This window comes from Sciurus vulgaris (assembly GCF_902686455.1).
Source record: "Sciurus vulgaris genome assembly, chromosome: 7".
Classification (NCBI taxonomy): Eukaryota; Metazoa; Chordata; class Mammalia; order Rodentia; family Sciuridae; genus Sciurus; species Sciurus vulgaris.
The window spans coordinates 101,808,634-101,825,122 of NC_136467.1; the positions used below are offsets into that span (position 1 = coordinate 101,808,634).

Here is a 16,489-nt window from a genome sequence, read left to right on the forward strand (position 1 = left end):
ACATAGTCTCCCTATCTTAATGTTAATTGATTATGGAACTTAATTATGTCTACAAGATCTTGTCGCAGCAGCTACTTTGATTAGTGCCTGTAGAAAGTTCCTCTTGTTCTTTTTAATTAATGCTGTTGTCTCACAGGATGTTGGCATTGCCTATTTTGGGGATGGGGGAGATGAAATCAAACAATGATTGTGCCAAACACATATTTTTAAAAATTGAGAACTAGAGTAGTTCTCTGGAGAGCCATGATGGAGTTTAAAGGAATGTTCTACTGCTCAGTAAAAACCAGTGCATTTCATATCTCCTCGTTAGTTCTATTTTTATTGACACACAACTTAAGCATCATAAAATTAATCCACTTAAAGGGTAAAAAAAATCAGTGTTTTTTTAAACTGAAATATAATTCATATACCATAAATTTTACCATTTTAAGTGAAAAATTCACTAGTTTTTAGCATATTCAACATTGTATAACTGTCACCAGTGTCTTATTGCAGAAAATTTTCATCACCCACAAAGTAAACCCCATTCCTACCACCAGTCATTCCCAATTTCCTTTCCTCAGCCCCTGGAAACCACTACTTATGTCTTCATGGATTTGCCTATTCTGCTCAATTATACAGATGGAATCATCTTTTGGGACTAGCTTCTCTGACTTAACCTTTCAAGATTTGTTTTTATTTCAGCATTTCACACTTTATAGCACACTTTTATAGCACATTTTTATTCCTTGCCCACATAGAACTTATCTTGAGTTGGATGTGAAACATGAAAACAACAAACATAAAATAAGAAAATCAGATAGCAATAAGTAATCTGGTGAAAAAGTAGGCTTGGGGATGGGAATGCTTGTGGAGGTTCCATTTTGATAGGACATGTAGGCAGGACTCACTCAGTAATATTTGAATAAGAGACCCAAGCAAAGAGAAGCAGACACAGAGCTTTGGAGGCAGAAGAAATACCAGGTAAGATGAGACCACCTTAATGTGCACAAGGCAAGCAAGCCCTATGTGGGGGGAGACAGAGTGGATGGTGGGTGGCGGGGGAGTGACAGGTCAGAGGCCAAGGAAAGCTACTGGGGTTTTAAGCCCATGAATGTTAAAGGGCTTTCTGGCTGCTCTGTGAGGGTCTCAAAGGGGGCAGTGTACACTTCAATTCCTTTGTCATAAGACAGTGACCTTATACCCAGGCTTCCCTGTAACTCCTGAATCCTCAAGGCAGCTGCCAACCCGACATTTGAAAGTGATTCCCCAAGGCTTTTCAGGTTTTACTTTAAAGGAGCCTGCTGCAGCTGACCCTGGCGCCCGGGAGTGCCCATGGGTCAGTGCAGGTGTATGGTCTCTTTTAGTGCTTGCCCATTCAACCTGATCTGCTTCTTTTCTGCTATCCTACTAGTTCCTCATTTTGCCTCTCTTTGGGGTTTCCTAGTCCCTCTTGGATGTCCTTGTTCATCTTTACTTTCAATCCCCAGTCATGCATATTCTGGTTCCAGCAGGATTTGAACTGACCGTGTTTCTACCAGAGTTAACAGTAACAGTTCTCAATTCCAGATCCAAGTCCCAAACCCCACCCTCTGGCGGTCGCCTCGCCAAGGGGGCGGGTGGGGCGCGCGAACCTTATCTCCCCGGCTCCGCCTCCAGGGGGCTGAGGAGTTTCCGAGCCGGGGCGCTCTGCACTGGCTGCTGCAGAGACCGGACTCGGGCGGAGGGCTGCCAACCTGATTCAGCCCAGGTTCTTCCCGGTCCGGGCTTGTCACTGCCTGGGACACCCTTGCTCCCCTGGCACAACACGCTGCTGGCTGCGATTGCAACCCTGAACCTGGACACTCGCACCAGGTAAGGCGACACCGCCGTCTCCCCTCTCCCTGCCAGAGTGACGTCTAGGGGGTTTCGGGCTGACCCTTCGCGGACTGCAGTTTGGCTTGTGAGGTGTCTGAGAGTGCAGTTTTTCCCCCCCGTGCTGAGGCAGTGGGTGAACTGTCCTGTAAAATTCATGTCCAGGCTGAAGGCTGAGACGTCAGGGTTTGTCTTGCAAATTTCCCTGGTGTTCATGAATCTTGGGAGGTTACCTGGGAGTCGATTTCTGCCTCAGAGTTTGGCCTCTGAGATAAGGTATAGTGATTAACTCCTGGAAGTTCATCCTCACTCTGCCTTGGTCTTCTTGGAGGTGCTTCCATCTCGCCTCGGAGCTCCAAGCCGAGCATCAAGGGCAGTGGGTCTGGGGCTGTGTGGTGTGGACCAAACGTTCTTTTACTTAAAACAAGCAAACAATAAACCCCCCAGACTTTAAATAGATATTGAATGTACAGATCGTGTACAATGCAACCTCTAAGATCTATCTTAGAGTAGACTTATCCCTGGAGTAGTTTTAAAAATTGTTGAGTGACACCCCAGACCAGTTAATCATAATCTCTGGGGGCGGGAATATGGGTATCAACCTTAAAAAAATCAAAAAACAAAGAAGAAGGAAACGAAAACTGTTTTCAGGTGATTTCAACCAGCAGCCTAGAGTTTAGGAAGTTGTGAGTGAGAGCACGATTCTCCAAGTGTGGTCTCTGGGTTGCTGTAGCAGCACCACCTGAGAACTTTCTCCAGTGCAAAATCTAGGGCCCTGGCTCCACCTACTGAATCTGAATCTCTGAGGTTGAGGCCAGCAATCTGTTTCCGTGAGCCCTCCAGCTGATGCTAGTGCTTGCAGATTGAGAATCCTGGAGTTGGATTTCAGTTCAGATAAGGGCAGACACCTTTAAATTCCCCTCTCTAGAGGGAAGAGAAAGAGACCACTTTCCAGAAAACCTTAGGTATTCATCAATAGTGTTTTGCCAGTGCTAAAAACAAAATACTGAATTTTGTAGGATCCAATGAAGGACATAAAAGAACCATGATTTCTAGTAATTTTTGCATACTTTAGGAGAGAATAAGAATTTTTCCTTTTCTAAGAGCTAAAATAAAACCACGATGAAACACAGAGGAGTCTTCTAGTTGTAATAACATTAGTCTTTGGATCCTGATGAGATAATCCTAGATTATCACTGTCATTAGTGCACATTATAGACACTCATGTATAGGACTCCCCCCCCCCCCCCAAAGTAGTTGGGGGTTTGAGGGATTAACTCTGATTCTCATAAGTGAAAGAAAATTCAGCAATGCAGTCTCTGGATTATTCAAATGGATCTCTCTCTCTCTCTTTCTCAATAGAGATCTGAAATTTCAAAATTTTGGCTTAAAAAATTCCAGCTGTTCCTAAGCTATTAATACAGAAATAGAATGACTTTGCAAATGGGCTTAAAAGGATTAGAAAATCTGACATTGGATAAAAAAATCTAGACTAGGCAAAACTCCAGTCCCAGCACATGTGTGCTGTAGTGAACATGGTGCTCACTGTACCAAGACTTTCTGTACAGAGAATATTTATTTCACAAGCTGTGATTTTCTTTGCCAATTTGTGACTGAGGTATATGTATACTTGTTAAGGAACAGGTACTAAGCTTATGTTTAGAGAATGGGGTAAGTATAGATAGGGGATAGGAACAGAAGCCTTGTTTAAAGGCAGACCCAGGTTCAGGACCTGATCTGCTTTTCCATGCTCTTGGATGCTTGCATAACTTTCCTCATTTATAGAACAGGGATGGACTCGTAATTCTCACATTGTTATCAGAGTTAAATGAAGTAATACTTCTAAAGTGTCTAGCATCATATATTAAATATTTGTTAGCTAAAATACACAAAACATGTATACACAAAAGCAAAAGCAAAAAAACTAACTTGCAAATACCAAATCTAAAAATTTGTTGATACTTGCTCAGATTTATGTATTTATATGCTAACTGAACTCTTAGGATGAAATTTACAATTTTTCCTTTCTACCAGAAAGTGAATATATGGACATCCTCAAATTATGTTCATGATTATGTTGGATGTTTTATATGGAATTTTCTAAAAAAATTCCTAGCAGATTAGCTTCAAATCAATAGCCTAATCTTTTTATAGTTCCTACCTGTGGTGAAGGATTTGACTTCTGGTGGAGTTTATAACCTATTAACATTCACATTTTCAAATAGTCTTACAATCTGACTTTTCAAAATACCATTCTTTGCATTAAAAAAAAAAAATGTGAACCATGAGAGAGCATGTAAAATTGAGAGGGTGCAGTCTCCAAGAGAACCAGGTTAGAAGTACCGCCTGGTGTTTCTTAGCTCTTGACAGAATGCATGAAACCTTATCCAGCTACATCAATGTTTGTTCAAGAAAATGGAAAAATGAGGACACAGAACAAGGACAAGCCTAAACTGGCAAAAAAAGGTAGGTGAAGTAACTGAAGAGTTCTTTTCTCCCTTAACTGCAATAATTTCAAAGTGCTTTGAACCACATTCACACAAAATGGATTCCTTTTACATTGTTAGACTGGAAATCTTCTGTGTGATCCTCTTAGGATCAAAAAGCTCTAATGAGAAATATTTATGGTATTTATTCCAAAAAATTCTTGTCAATTGTCTTTAATTTCAGTGTTAAGATTCTGAAAATGTATTTTTATGACTCATCTTGTATCTTTAAGTACAAGGATATGTGCCTATTTGCTATCCTGTGTGACTTCTGGAAGACTAGATAGAAAGCAAGTTCCACCCCATAAGTATGTTCTCTATTCCCAGGAAATCAGGTCATTAGGATATTTTAAAAATTATAATTTAATGTTGTAAATGTGTATACATATACACAAAACCAAAAACCAAAACCAAAATCCTAACTTCCAAACAACAAAATGAAAACAAGTTGAATGGAATTAGAATTGGATGTTATTAAATTAAATGTAATTACAACTTACTGTAAGTAGGGTATTCTATTTGGCTTGCTCTGAAATAACTTTAAAAAGAAAGATTAGAGGCACATCTGTTGATGGGAAACAAGAAGGCATGTGGAAGCAAATTCAAACTCAGTAATCAAATTATGTGTTCTGGATAATTTAACTGAAAAGCTAAGAGAGTTTGATGTCGCAATTCAGAGTGACAGATGTGGCAGCACTGCTTGCAGTGAGCGAGTGACCAATTAGAAATGATCAATACTGCAGTGCCTCATGGTGACTTTATGATCCTCCACTGATAGGCACAAGGGCCAGAGCACAAATAATCATCTAGAAGTCAGCTTAATTGGGCTTGGTTTGCATAACCTGGCTCACTTAGCAATGTTTTGATGAACATTACCTGGAATTCATTTAGGTTCATTTCAGGCTTCTATTTGTTCCATCATGGATGGTTTTACTATTAAGGCCAATCTCGAAACTCTTGTGAGCAAAACACATCACAGGAAATGGATACGTGTTTGTATTTTATATTTATTGTTTTTGGATTATATTTCTCACCATGCAATAGTAAGTCTTTAGCTTGATTCATTATCATTTTTTTGAGAAACAAAGTTGAAATGTTTATTTCTGGCATGTGGTTCAGTCTCACACAAAGAAAATTAGCCATGGAGACCGAGTTCCCCAATTTTGTGCACATACTCACGGTTAAAGATACACACTGTGACCAGACTGTCCAGCTGTGAATCCTGGCCCTGTCACTAGTTGTGTGAGTTTGGACAAGTTATGTAATTGGTGTTATAGGACCTACCTCAGAGAGTTGTTGTGAGGAGTAAGCTTCTTAAGATACTGTATGTCTTATAGTAAATGCTTCATTAGAATCCACTGATATTTTACTCTGGACACTAAGGAATAGTTTAAACTGAAACTCTCTTTTTAAGTTCTCCTTTCTCTTTTTACCTCTGAAACTGGGACCCTAAAAGTAAACGGGAATTGAGGTTATTATTATGTATTTGTTCATTTCATGGTTTTTATGTTTCAGGTAGTGGGAGAATTTGTTTCAGAATAGATGACTTACTTCAAAGTTCTCAGAAACTAACATTTTGAACAACATAGCTAAAAGGTCCCGGGTAAAGATGCTGTTGCTGACTAGAGACCACACACTGAGAATCATGGCTTTAACCCACCTTCCCAGCTCAGCTGGGCACTGGGATAACTTGAGAACCCTTTCTTAAAAGACTACTATGTATTAGAATGTCTTACAATTTTATTGTGAAATGGAGTAGTCATACTCTTTATAATGAGAGGCCTTGTAACATGTCTGTACATTAACTATATCCATGGGATTCCCTCTGTATCCATGCAATTTTAGAATGGGAAAGGACATTAGGATCTGTGTAATATAAGAGGGAAAACAGACTTAGAGATATTCTTAGCTAAGAGCTCATAATAGTTAATGGTGGCACTGATTAACAACTCAAATTTCCTGTGTTCTGCTCAGTAGGCTTTGCATTCAACTATTTAGCTTTCTGAAATATGGATAATGTTGACAAAAAGGCACAAAATCCATGTTATAGAGTACTAGCAGAATACTGTAGAATTCTATTGCCTGTTGCACTTATCCCAGTTTGATTTCAGGAATATTTATTTAAAAGATTTCCTTAATTATAAAGCAGTGGCAAGAATGTTTAAAACATCAAGAAAATACATTCATAGCATCCATTGTGAAAATGGTAATTTGCTCACTATGGTTTCTCTTTTCGAAGGATTTAATTTGTTTTTTTCTCTTTGTTGTTATTGTGGCATTTTGTTTTTTATTAAGGAAACACAGAGATAGCTTTGAAAATTTCAGGAAACACAGAATTTTCTCAAGTCCAAGTTTGGTGACCTCCTGGGACTCTTGCCAGCTGCCTGTGTTTGATGCAGCAATGTTTTTATTTTGACATTTTGATCTAGGTCAATTTGGCCATGTTTGCAGCACTGTGTTACCTATTAATCATTCATTTATATAGTTCTTGATGTCAAGAAGAAAATTAAGAACCAAGAAAATGTCTTTTTTCTTTTTGGTAAATCAAAGCAAAGTTCTAGTGAAGTTTGAGCTTTGTAGAATGCATCCTTCTGAAAACATTATTTGAAAATTTATTTTTTATGTTTTTATTATGTAACTACTAAATGAACACAAATACTTAAAGCATTTAATTATATTTTTATAGTAAATTCTCAAATCCATAGGTGATTAAGTGATTGAAACAACTTCCTATAATATAGAATTAAAATTTTAAACCTTCTGTGTGTTTGTTACTTTATTAGGAAGAGAGAGTTTGATTCCACTCATAGGGTGTGTCTAAGCACGTGTTTTGCAGCAGCACCCAGTAGAAGATAGATTATAGATAAGACAGGGAGGAACATTCCTGGTAAGTGTTCAGCCATTCATCAAATAGCTTTTAAGTGCTTACCAAGTAATTGGCTATGTTAGGTAAAGGGAATTCAGAAGAAAAGTTGCTAAGTTCCATCTAGTAAGTCTGTTCAAAGCCAATTTGTAACTTTGTTTTTGAAAATGGAAAAGTTCTTCTAGTTTATTTTGTAAAATAACATTTTATAAATATCTTGAGTTGAAGAAAATGAATAAAGCGAGAAGAGTTGTGATTTAAATTTTGAAAAATCAACAAGCATAGCACAATGGATGTCTTGGAAGGCAGCTATGCTAACCACTATACCACCAATGCGCCAGCCACAATGGATGTCTTACTCGATTTCTTCTAGATCTGTTTATGATTCTCACTTGAAGTTGTACTATGTATCAATTGTTGGGGTTGAATATGATTTGAAGGAGTATCTTGACACAAAGTGGAGAGATCATCTCAGACAGGTATCGTGAGGAAGGTGAGTACCCAGGGTTTTGCAAATGAAGGCAACTCTGTGATGTTTCCCTCAGAAAATTGTTCTTTTCCTTTGGTACTCTGCTTTACATCATTTGATGGCTCCTTTACTTTTCTCTCACTGTTTAAACCACCAGTTAGCTAATACATTTGGGCTAAGGTTTGGAAGGGAAACCTTGAGAGAAGGTGAGATAGAACTTGCACAGCAGGGATGACATGTGACCTGGTCAGCTTGGACTGCCGAAACAACACTATGAAGTACATGGCTGAACTCTAACTAGGATTGCAGGGCTTTATTTAAAAGATTTTCTTAATTAAAAAGTAGCAGCAGCAATTGACTTCTCACAGATATTTAGTTCTCACAGTTCTAGAGACTTGGAAGTCCAAGATCAAGGTGCTGATCTGTTATGTTCCTGGTGAGTGCTCTCTTCCCTGCTTGCAGACAGCTTTTTGCTGTGTGCTTACATGGTGGAGAGAAAGCAACAAGCTCTTTCTGGTCTCTTCTTATATGGGAATGGCCCATTCTAAGGGCTCCGCTATTATAATCTGATTATTTCCCAAAGCCCTCTCCCAAGTACCATTGCACTGGGGAGTTAAGGGTCCAACATGTGCATTTGAGGTTGTGGAACACATTTCAGATCATAGCAACATAATGATTATCTTAACTAGAGTGGTGTAGGCAGAATTTCTACTTTGGTTCCCAAGGAATCAGAAAAAGCAGACTGAAAAGGGAAGGTGAAATGCAGAGTTCTTAAAGGCAAGTAGAGGCACATGGAACTTGATTTAAATTCTTGTATGTGTTCATGAGCACATGAATGTGTAGTGTGAGCAAGTAGGTAGCTTTAATCTCAATTATATATCATCTAGCAGGGATAGTTGCACATGTTGACTGTACAAGATTCATTTTGCTGTTTGCTAAAGGCCATGATGGACCATATAAAGAGTTGTACTTTAGAGCATCTATATGTGAAGTTTAAGTCAATGTCAAGTAGCATATCTTTTAGGAAGTTAGTGTGCTGAGAAATGTAGAATTAATTTATTCCTAAGATTCCTATTGACTTATGTCGCAGTCTGTTTCATGCTCCTATAACAAAACACCTGAGACTGGGTGACTTATAAAGAACAGAAATTTATTTTTTCATAGTTCTTCAGACTGTAAAGTCCAAAGTCAAGGTGTCAGCAGGCTTGGTTGTCTGGTGAGGTCTGTTCTCTGCTTCCAAAAGAGTACTTTGTCTTTGTATCTTCAAGGGGGAGCAAAGACTTATTATGTGTTATTAGGCAGAAGAGCAAGCTAGCTGAAAGCCATGGAAAACCTCTTTTACATGGGGTCTTAATCCCATTCATGAGAGAAGCCCTCCTGGACAAATTGCCTCTTAAACATATTTCCTCTTAATACTAACGCTTGATAACACCTGACTTGGAACATATTCAAACCAGAGCAGCATGTTTCTTATATGTGTACTGAAGATAAATATTCCTGTGAATGATGAAAAATGAACTAGCAGATGAACTTTCTTTCAAGAAAGCTGCAAGCTCTTTTTCATGGTGCCTAAACAAATTTCTCTTTGGCTTCCATGTAGAAATTATATAAAATGTTTTCAATTGGTCCTTTCAACACTTGAAAAAAATTGCTGATTCTGAATTATGGGCTTTTTGAGGGAAATCATGTTTATATGAGTAATCAAATTATATTTTTGAGCTCTAAATTGCATGGTTCCCAAAATGTTAACAGTTGTGCTTGGGTGGTGAGATGATAGATTTTGTTTTCCTAGTTTTCTTTTTCTCTATTTTTTTTTTTTAATACTCTTACATTGCTTTTATAATGCAAAGACAGATATGTAGTTATGTGCTTTGTAGAGGAAAATGTTAGGAATTAGAATTTGGAATTCACATATAAATAAGAGATAATGAATGTGAGTGTGATTAATTCATGTTCCTGCAATTCATGAAGTACATATTGTGTCAGATGTACTTTTAAATAAAATATACACTAATTAGAAATAACAAAGTCTGGCTAAAATGAAACAAGATTTTTTTTTAAGCAGTAAATAATTATTACTTCTTGTGATTGCCAAAAGAACATTATGTACTCTAATACAACAAGGCCATTTTGGGTAATAGTTAAGACATGGATGACAATACCTATATGATCTTATGAATGATATTTGACCTTTGGAAGCTTAATTTACCATCAAGTGATAAATCATAGGACCTACATCATAGTGTAGTTGGGAGCATTAAAGAAAACAATATACATAAACTCTCTGGTGTGATGCCTAGTGACAGAAAATACTCAGATAAGCTCAAATTAGTTACTACTATCATAAGTATTAACATACTTCCTACTTGTAAGCTTTGTCACACAGGTTTGGACACCTGTCTTTTGGAAAGCTTGTTACTTGTTTACATGAGAATATCTTCATATACCTAGGCTCTGGACCAGGTATAAATTCAGATTCCAGCCATTATCTACCTTGTGGGAGAGAAAAAAGTGAGGCTGCAGAGAGGGCTGCTATCTGAAGCTGGCAATGCATGGGCAGCTCTAACAGAGGCTTTTGAGACTGACTTCTTGAGACTAAAAGTCTGGGTCTGTGAGCCTGTTATCCTTTGCCACATGGCCCAATTTTGGAAGACCGCTGTAGTAGTTGGGTGGAATTGAGGATATCCTCAGGCAGTTCAGGTGGTTTGTCATGAGCTCTTGAATTTATCAACTTAGAGTTCTTTTTGGTAAGGGTCATAGCCCACATCACACCTTATGAAAATTAGAAGATAGGTTTTACTCTGGGCAGATGTGGCCTTGGGTTTTAGTGTCCATTGTCAGCCAGGTGCCTTCATACTTCTACATTAATTCATCCAATTAGTTGGTCCTTTCCATACATACAGTCTTATGTGCTAGGGATGCAGCAATAAATAAGACATGATTCCTGTACTCACAGACTCAGTTTCTTAAGCCAGCTTCCCCCATAGATGCCCTGGAGTGTCATTGGTTGTCATTCTATCATGTTCTTCACTCAAATCAGTTGATGTTTATAGTAGAGTCCTCTGAAGAGGTTGTTGATTGCCTCCACACCCATAATGCAAAAGTTTATAGTTAGAGTCTGTGGTCAAGCCTCTACATTTAAAGTACATAAGTTTCTCACAGTACTTAGCCTAAGCATGTAGTCTAGTAACAAAAAAACATTGTAAATGGAATTGAATAAGACTCAGGAGAAGAAAGCCATGGAGGCTCTTAGGAAAATCAGAATCAATTGTTTTTAGACTACACATTTCAGATCACTTAAAAAAAAAAAAAAAGAAAAGCATGTATAAAAAAAGTGTGGATATTTTTGATCTCCAATTCATTCTAAATTAGTTAATTAAATGAATGTTTGGTTAGTTACCTACATAGAATAGTTAGAGCCATTTGTGCATCTGTGTTTCCTTAACTGTGTCTCTAAATACTTTTAATTTTTAGCTGGGTAGTGTAATTTCACATTAGACATATTTTGGCCAGACAATGTTATTAAATAAGCTTGAGTGATTTAATAAGTTTGTGCATTTTTAATGTTTCTACACCATTTTGAATGTGGTTGAATTCCAAATCTCCCTTTCAGTATTCTGCCACATTTTTGAGTTTGGGGATTAAAATATCCTAATCGAGACTAAGGAAGCAATTATAATTTTAAAATTTCAAACTTGATTTAAATACTAATGAATTAATGGAAACTGATTATGTAAATAAATTTACTCTTTATTCATTATTTCATTCTATCCCAAGAGATAAGCATTTATCATAAGAAGAAAAAAAATTTTTTTCTTATTTTCATTGTTTTAGAATTGCCAGTCCCTTAGGGGAGGCAAACAGTTAGGGACTCCATTAAGAGCTGAAAACTTTCAGCTCTGAAGAAGAGATGTAGCCCTGCTTCTCTAACATGCAAGAATTTGGTACTGTTACTTTAGACTCTAGACTAGATTTTCAGATTTTGCTTTTTTGTCCTTCACAATCTTTCTTTTCCTAGGATTTTTGTTTTCTCAAGCTCACTGTAGCTATGTTCTAAGGGAAAGGGGGAAAGGAAAAAGGCATGTTTTATTATGGAAAACGGCCGCTTCTTGGCCTGGGTTGCTCCAAGTGGCTCCGCAGCTGCTTCTCTTACAGCCTGACCAGTGGGACAAAAGACATGTACACTTCAGAGGTTCATGAAGCAGTTTCCCCTTTATTCAAATAACACCCTCAATATATAAGCAGTCTCATGCATAGGCAATTGTAACCAAATATGTCCATCCAATCCTGTTAAAGGTCAAGCGATCACTTGCTGGAGCATACATGTAAAGTATATCTGTCCACACACATTATCTGAACTGATTATCATACAGCCAATGGTAAATGCTTTCTGCCCTTCTCCAGGCATAATCAGGACTCCCGTTTGCTCTCTGCCAGTTGCCATCTTTAGATGCACGTGACGTAACCCTGGGCCCCGGGTTTTGCCCACCACATTTTATTATCTACAAAGTTTTAAGAATGGGTTTTGGTTTTTGTAATGATTTTTCTCATTAGGGAGTTAGGAAGTTTTAAGTGGAAAAATAAAGGAATTTGGATATAGGGAGAAGGTGACACTATTCCCAAATAAGCTATTACTGTATATTTCATCACTTTTACAACAAGGAGGTATTGATAGTTATAAAAATACTGAATATGTGCTCTCCGAAAAACCAGATAAGCAATGTATCAGCAAGTTTCTTTTCAGTGGCTACTAGATAGGTAGTAGATAGAGACAGGTCATGGACCTAGGTGCTTTATCGTATAGTTATAAGATGGACTACTTCAAATAAAACATTTTAGGAAGCACAATAATACTCTGCATAATTGAACACCAAATGTTCTAACAGCGGAGGTCAGCACTGTGGATGAAATGATAAGTTTTTGCCACAATTGACTTTGTGGAGGCATTGGGGCATGAAGTGGCATCTTGAAGTGTGATTTGATTGGACAAATGATTCAGATTAGACACATTGTAGTCTATATAAATCATAGGGCTGGAAAGAATCTTACAGATAATTGTAATTGTAATACAAGTATTTTTTATTCCAACAATTCTTCATGTTCTAACCCTGTTGTAAATACCTAATGAGCACATATCCTATGCCAGACCCTGTCAGTGATGGGAAGTTCTCAGTTTTAGGGGCATCCCCATCTATTAAAAATTTTTCCCCTTAGTCTGTGAACTTCCTTCCTGGAGTTTCCAAACTTTGGATCTAATTCTGTACTCTGGGAGTGTCAGGAAGAAGCTAATTTCTTTTTTGTGTGGCAATCTTACCAGCATTTGAAGACAACTAACATCTTGCCCCAAGAGGAACATCATGTCCTGAACTACTTTTTTTGAGGTGGCTTGGAGTCCTATCTCCACTGTGGTTGGCTTTCCCTGGACACATTCAGTTTTGATTCCTTTTGCTGGAACTGTGGCTACAATTCAGTGTAGAGTATATGCTTAGTGTGGCAACACCCTGGGCTGATCTTCAAACACCACCGGAGAGGTAGAAAAAAGGAAATTATTCTCTTGAACCATTGATTGTTGCGTAGAAGAGGTGTAGTCCTGTTCTTTTCTCAGTTTAACCCAAGAGCAAACTAATTGTTGGCAGTTAGTTCACACTATTGGCTTCAGTTTGCCATCAACTAAGATCTTTTGGTTTATTCAGACCTGCTGCTGTTAAGCCATTTGATTCCTTATTTAGCATTCTACAATCCACATTCTGGATCTCAGAACTTAATGTGTGTTTCCCTTGAATTTTGATTCATTGCAATTGACCCAGTCATCCAGTTGTGATGATTTGTAACCCAAAAATCTTTTGTTCAGTCACATAGCTAAGCGGTTCTTTGTCTGGAAATTTAATTTATAGTCATCATTGCCCTCACTCAAAGTACAGATAACCCACTGGAGAGGGTAAATGGCAGAGTTGTAAACATATCATTAGGAACCTCCGATCTAGCTGATGTTGGGTGTTAACTCTCCACTGGGGAGACACTTAGTTAGTTTTATATGTGACTTACTTTTCCATTTCATTTCTGAATTGTCATGAGCACAGTATCTGATGTTGTTGTCAGCCTGGTAGTCCTCTTAAAGAAGTATAAGTTAGTTTGATTGATTTCGGGTACTTGGCTAGCATTGCATGTTGTTGAGTGAATCATTCTTTTGTAAATTTTATAAGTGCTCCTAGAGGTTTAAAATATTTAACAATCAGAAAGTGCAGAACAACAACCAATCAGTGGGCACAGGCCCAGTGAGAATGCACATGAGTACACACTCCACACATCAACACTGGCTTACCAGCTGAGTTTGGGCCCTGTTCACAATTGACCCTCCAGCGTATAGTTTTACTCAAGATATATATATTCTTGATATTCATAGTTAGGTATTTTTCCTTTTGCCTTGTTTCTTTCTTGTATGCACAGATTGTCTTACATTAAGTGGGCTTGATAAAACTTGCCTGATGGGAATGGAAGCTTTTGTGGGTTAAGTAGGAAATAAGATACTTCCCTATATGGAACCAGGAGTCCTTGAATAAAAGTGGTCACTTAAGCAGTGGAGCATGCTGTATTTTCTGAATGAGAAGCAGTGGTCATTTGGCTGAGAACACATTTGTTAATAGGAGGCTAAAAAAAGACCAAAAGAAAATGACCCATTAAGAGAAAGGACAGCTATCAAAAGATGAATATGAAAAATCACAAGAAGAGTGATTCTAATGCAGTGTGTGATCCTAAGCAGTGGGAAGTTGAGTGAAGTGCAGGGTTGGGGGTAAGAGAGGTCACTGCTGTGGGAAGTGAAGAGGTCATTAGTAGCTAGGTGAGCATTTCCATTGGTCATAGAGATGAAAGTGTAATTTTATGATATTTTAGAAAGCATGAATGGTGAGCTCTTGAAGCTATAAGAGGTATACAATAATTGCTTGAGAAGTATGATCAATGGAGAACAGGAGAGAAAAATTTATAGAGCAAAGAAGATTTAAGCAAAGGAAATTTAACCTTTCTGCCCATCTAGTTGCCATTACAATTTTGTTAAAAATTTTTCTTTATTTAAAGAATATGTCAGAATGAATGAACAATTTTCCCTTTAGTACTGTGTTCTTGCTAGTACTTGAAAAAATCTTTTTGGCTCAGTTATTCAAGTGCTGATTAGTTTGTGGAATATCAACCAAGAGAAATGCAAAGATCTGTGGCCTTTCAAGTTAAAAAAAAAATTCAGTCATGTTCATCTACATGTGAGAAGGAGAAGGAATTTGGAATATAAAGGGAAAAGAGGAGGCTCAGGAGGTTGAGAACTCCTTATTTGAGATAGTTGGGACCAGAAGTAAGGATTTTGGATTTTGGAATATGGGATATCATGGGAATGAGATGCTGACTAAACATAGAATTCATGCACATTTTATATACACCTTGTACACACAGTCCACAGCTAATTTTATACAGTATTTTCAGCATGACCCATAACTCAAGGGGAATTGTGGAAATTTTTCACTAGTACCATCAAGTTGGAGCTCACACTGTTTAGGAATTTGGAGCACTTTGTAGTTCATATTTTTGAATTAGAGATACTCACTTGTATAAGAACCCAATGGAGAAGTGTTAGTTTTCTGGATGCTGGGTAGGGAACGTCTGTAATCCTAGTGACTCTGGAGGCTGAGGCAGGAGAATGGCAAGTTCAAAGCTAGTCTCAGCAACTTAGTGAAACCCTATCTCAAAATAACCAAAAATAAAAATAAAAAAATAAAAGAAGGCTGGGGATGTAGCTCAGTGGTAAAACACTCCTGAATTCTGAATTCAATCTCCAATACCAAAAAAAAAAAAAAAAAAAAAAAAGAAAAAAAGAAAAAAAGAAAAAAGAAAAGATCTTCTGTGTATCATTGTGAATGAATTTCAAATAAATACTTCCAAATAGTTCTAGGCTGTGATTGTGCTTCATTTTAGCCTTCTTCAGAACCCGAGCTAGGGCTCTCTTCCTTCCTAACGTAAGTCTTCTGTTTATTTTATAAGTTGGTATTCCTATTTTTAAAAAGTGTAAATAATGGAGTTTTACTCAGCCTTAAAGAAGAATGAAATAATGACATTTGCTGGTAAATGGATAGAAAATCATGCCAAGTGAAGTAAGCCAGATTCAGGAAATCAATGGTTGAATGCTCTCATATGTGGAAGCTAGATCAAAATAAGGGAAAGTAGGAGGTTGGGAGGAGATTGGATATCATCAAGATAGAGGCAAAATCTGTGGAGAAAAAGAAGAACTAGAGAGAAGAAAGAAGGAAGGGAAAGGGGAAGAAATATGGAATGAATTTAACAAAATCATGTTATGTTCCTATATAAAGGTACCAAAGAGAATTTCACCCTTATGTATATATAGAAGAAAAGAAGTTTAGAAGAAGGAGAATAGGGGGAGGGAGGAGGGAGGAAAGGTAGGAGAATGAGGATTGCAATCAAATTCCTTGCATGTATAATTTTGTCAAAATGAACCCAAATACTATGTATAATTATGATGCTCCACTGGGGGAAAAAAAAAGAGTGTAAAGACTCAGGTTTCTAATGTATTATTTGGGTTTTCAACTTATTAGTAGAGACCACACACTTACACACTTGCTGGCTGGACCAGGGGAGCTCAGTATCTGTTAGGAGCAGATGATAATTGTTGACTTGGGTGCTTGGGGAGCTCTGAGCTCTTCAGAAGTGTTCCTGTTGAGCTGGACCAGATACATCAATTCCCACGTTGCCAGCATGCATGTTCAGCTTCAGAACTTAACATTTTATTTCTGGAATGCTATTACCTTTTTCAATAACAAATTCAGATTGAAGTTTATT

The 16,489-nt window shown here is 37.6% G+C and overlaps 1 protein-coding gene across 1 annotated transcript in view; it reads left to right on the top strand.

Annotated features, from left to right (window-relative positions):
• The first annotated feature begins 1,621 nt into the window (after positions 1-1,621).
• The window catches only part of COL21A1 (collagen type XXI alpha 1 chain), a 169,400-nt gene continuing 154,532 nt past the window's right edge, over positions 1,622-16,489 (top strand). The window contains exon 1 of the mRNA XM_079148069.1: positions 1,622-1,833. The gene's annotated coding sequence lies outside the window, so the exon portion shown is untranslated. The remainder of the gene's footprint in view (positions 1,834-16,489) is intronic.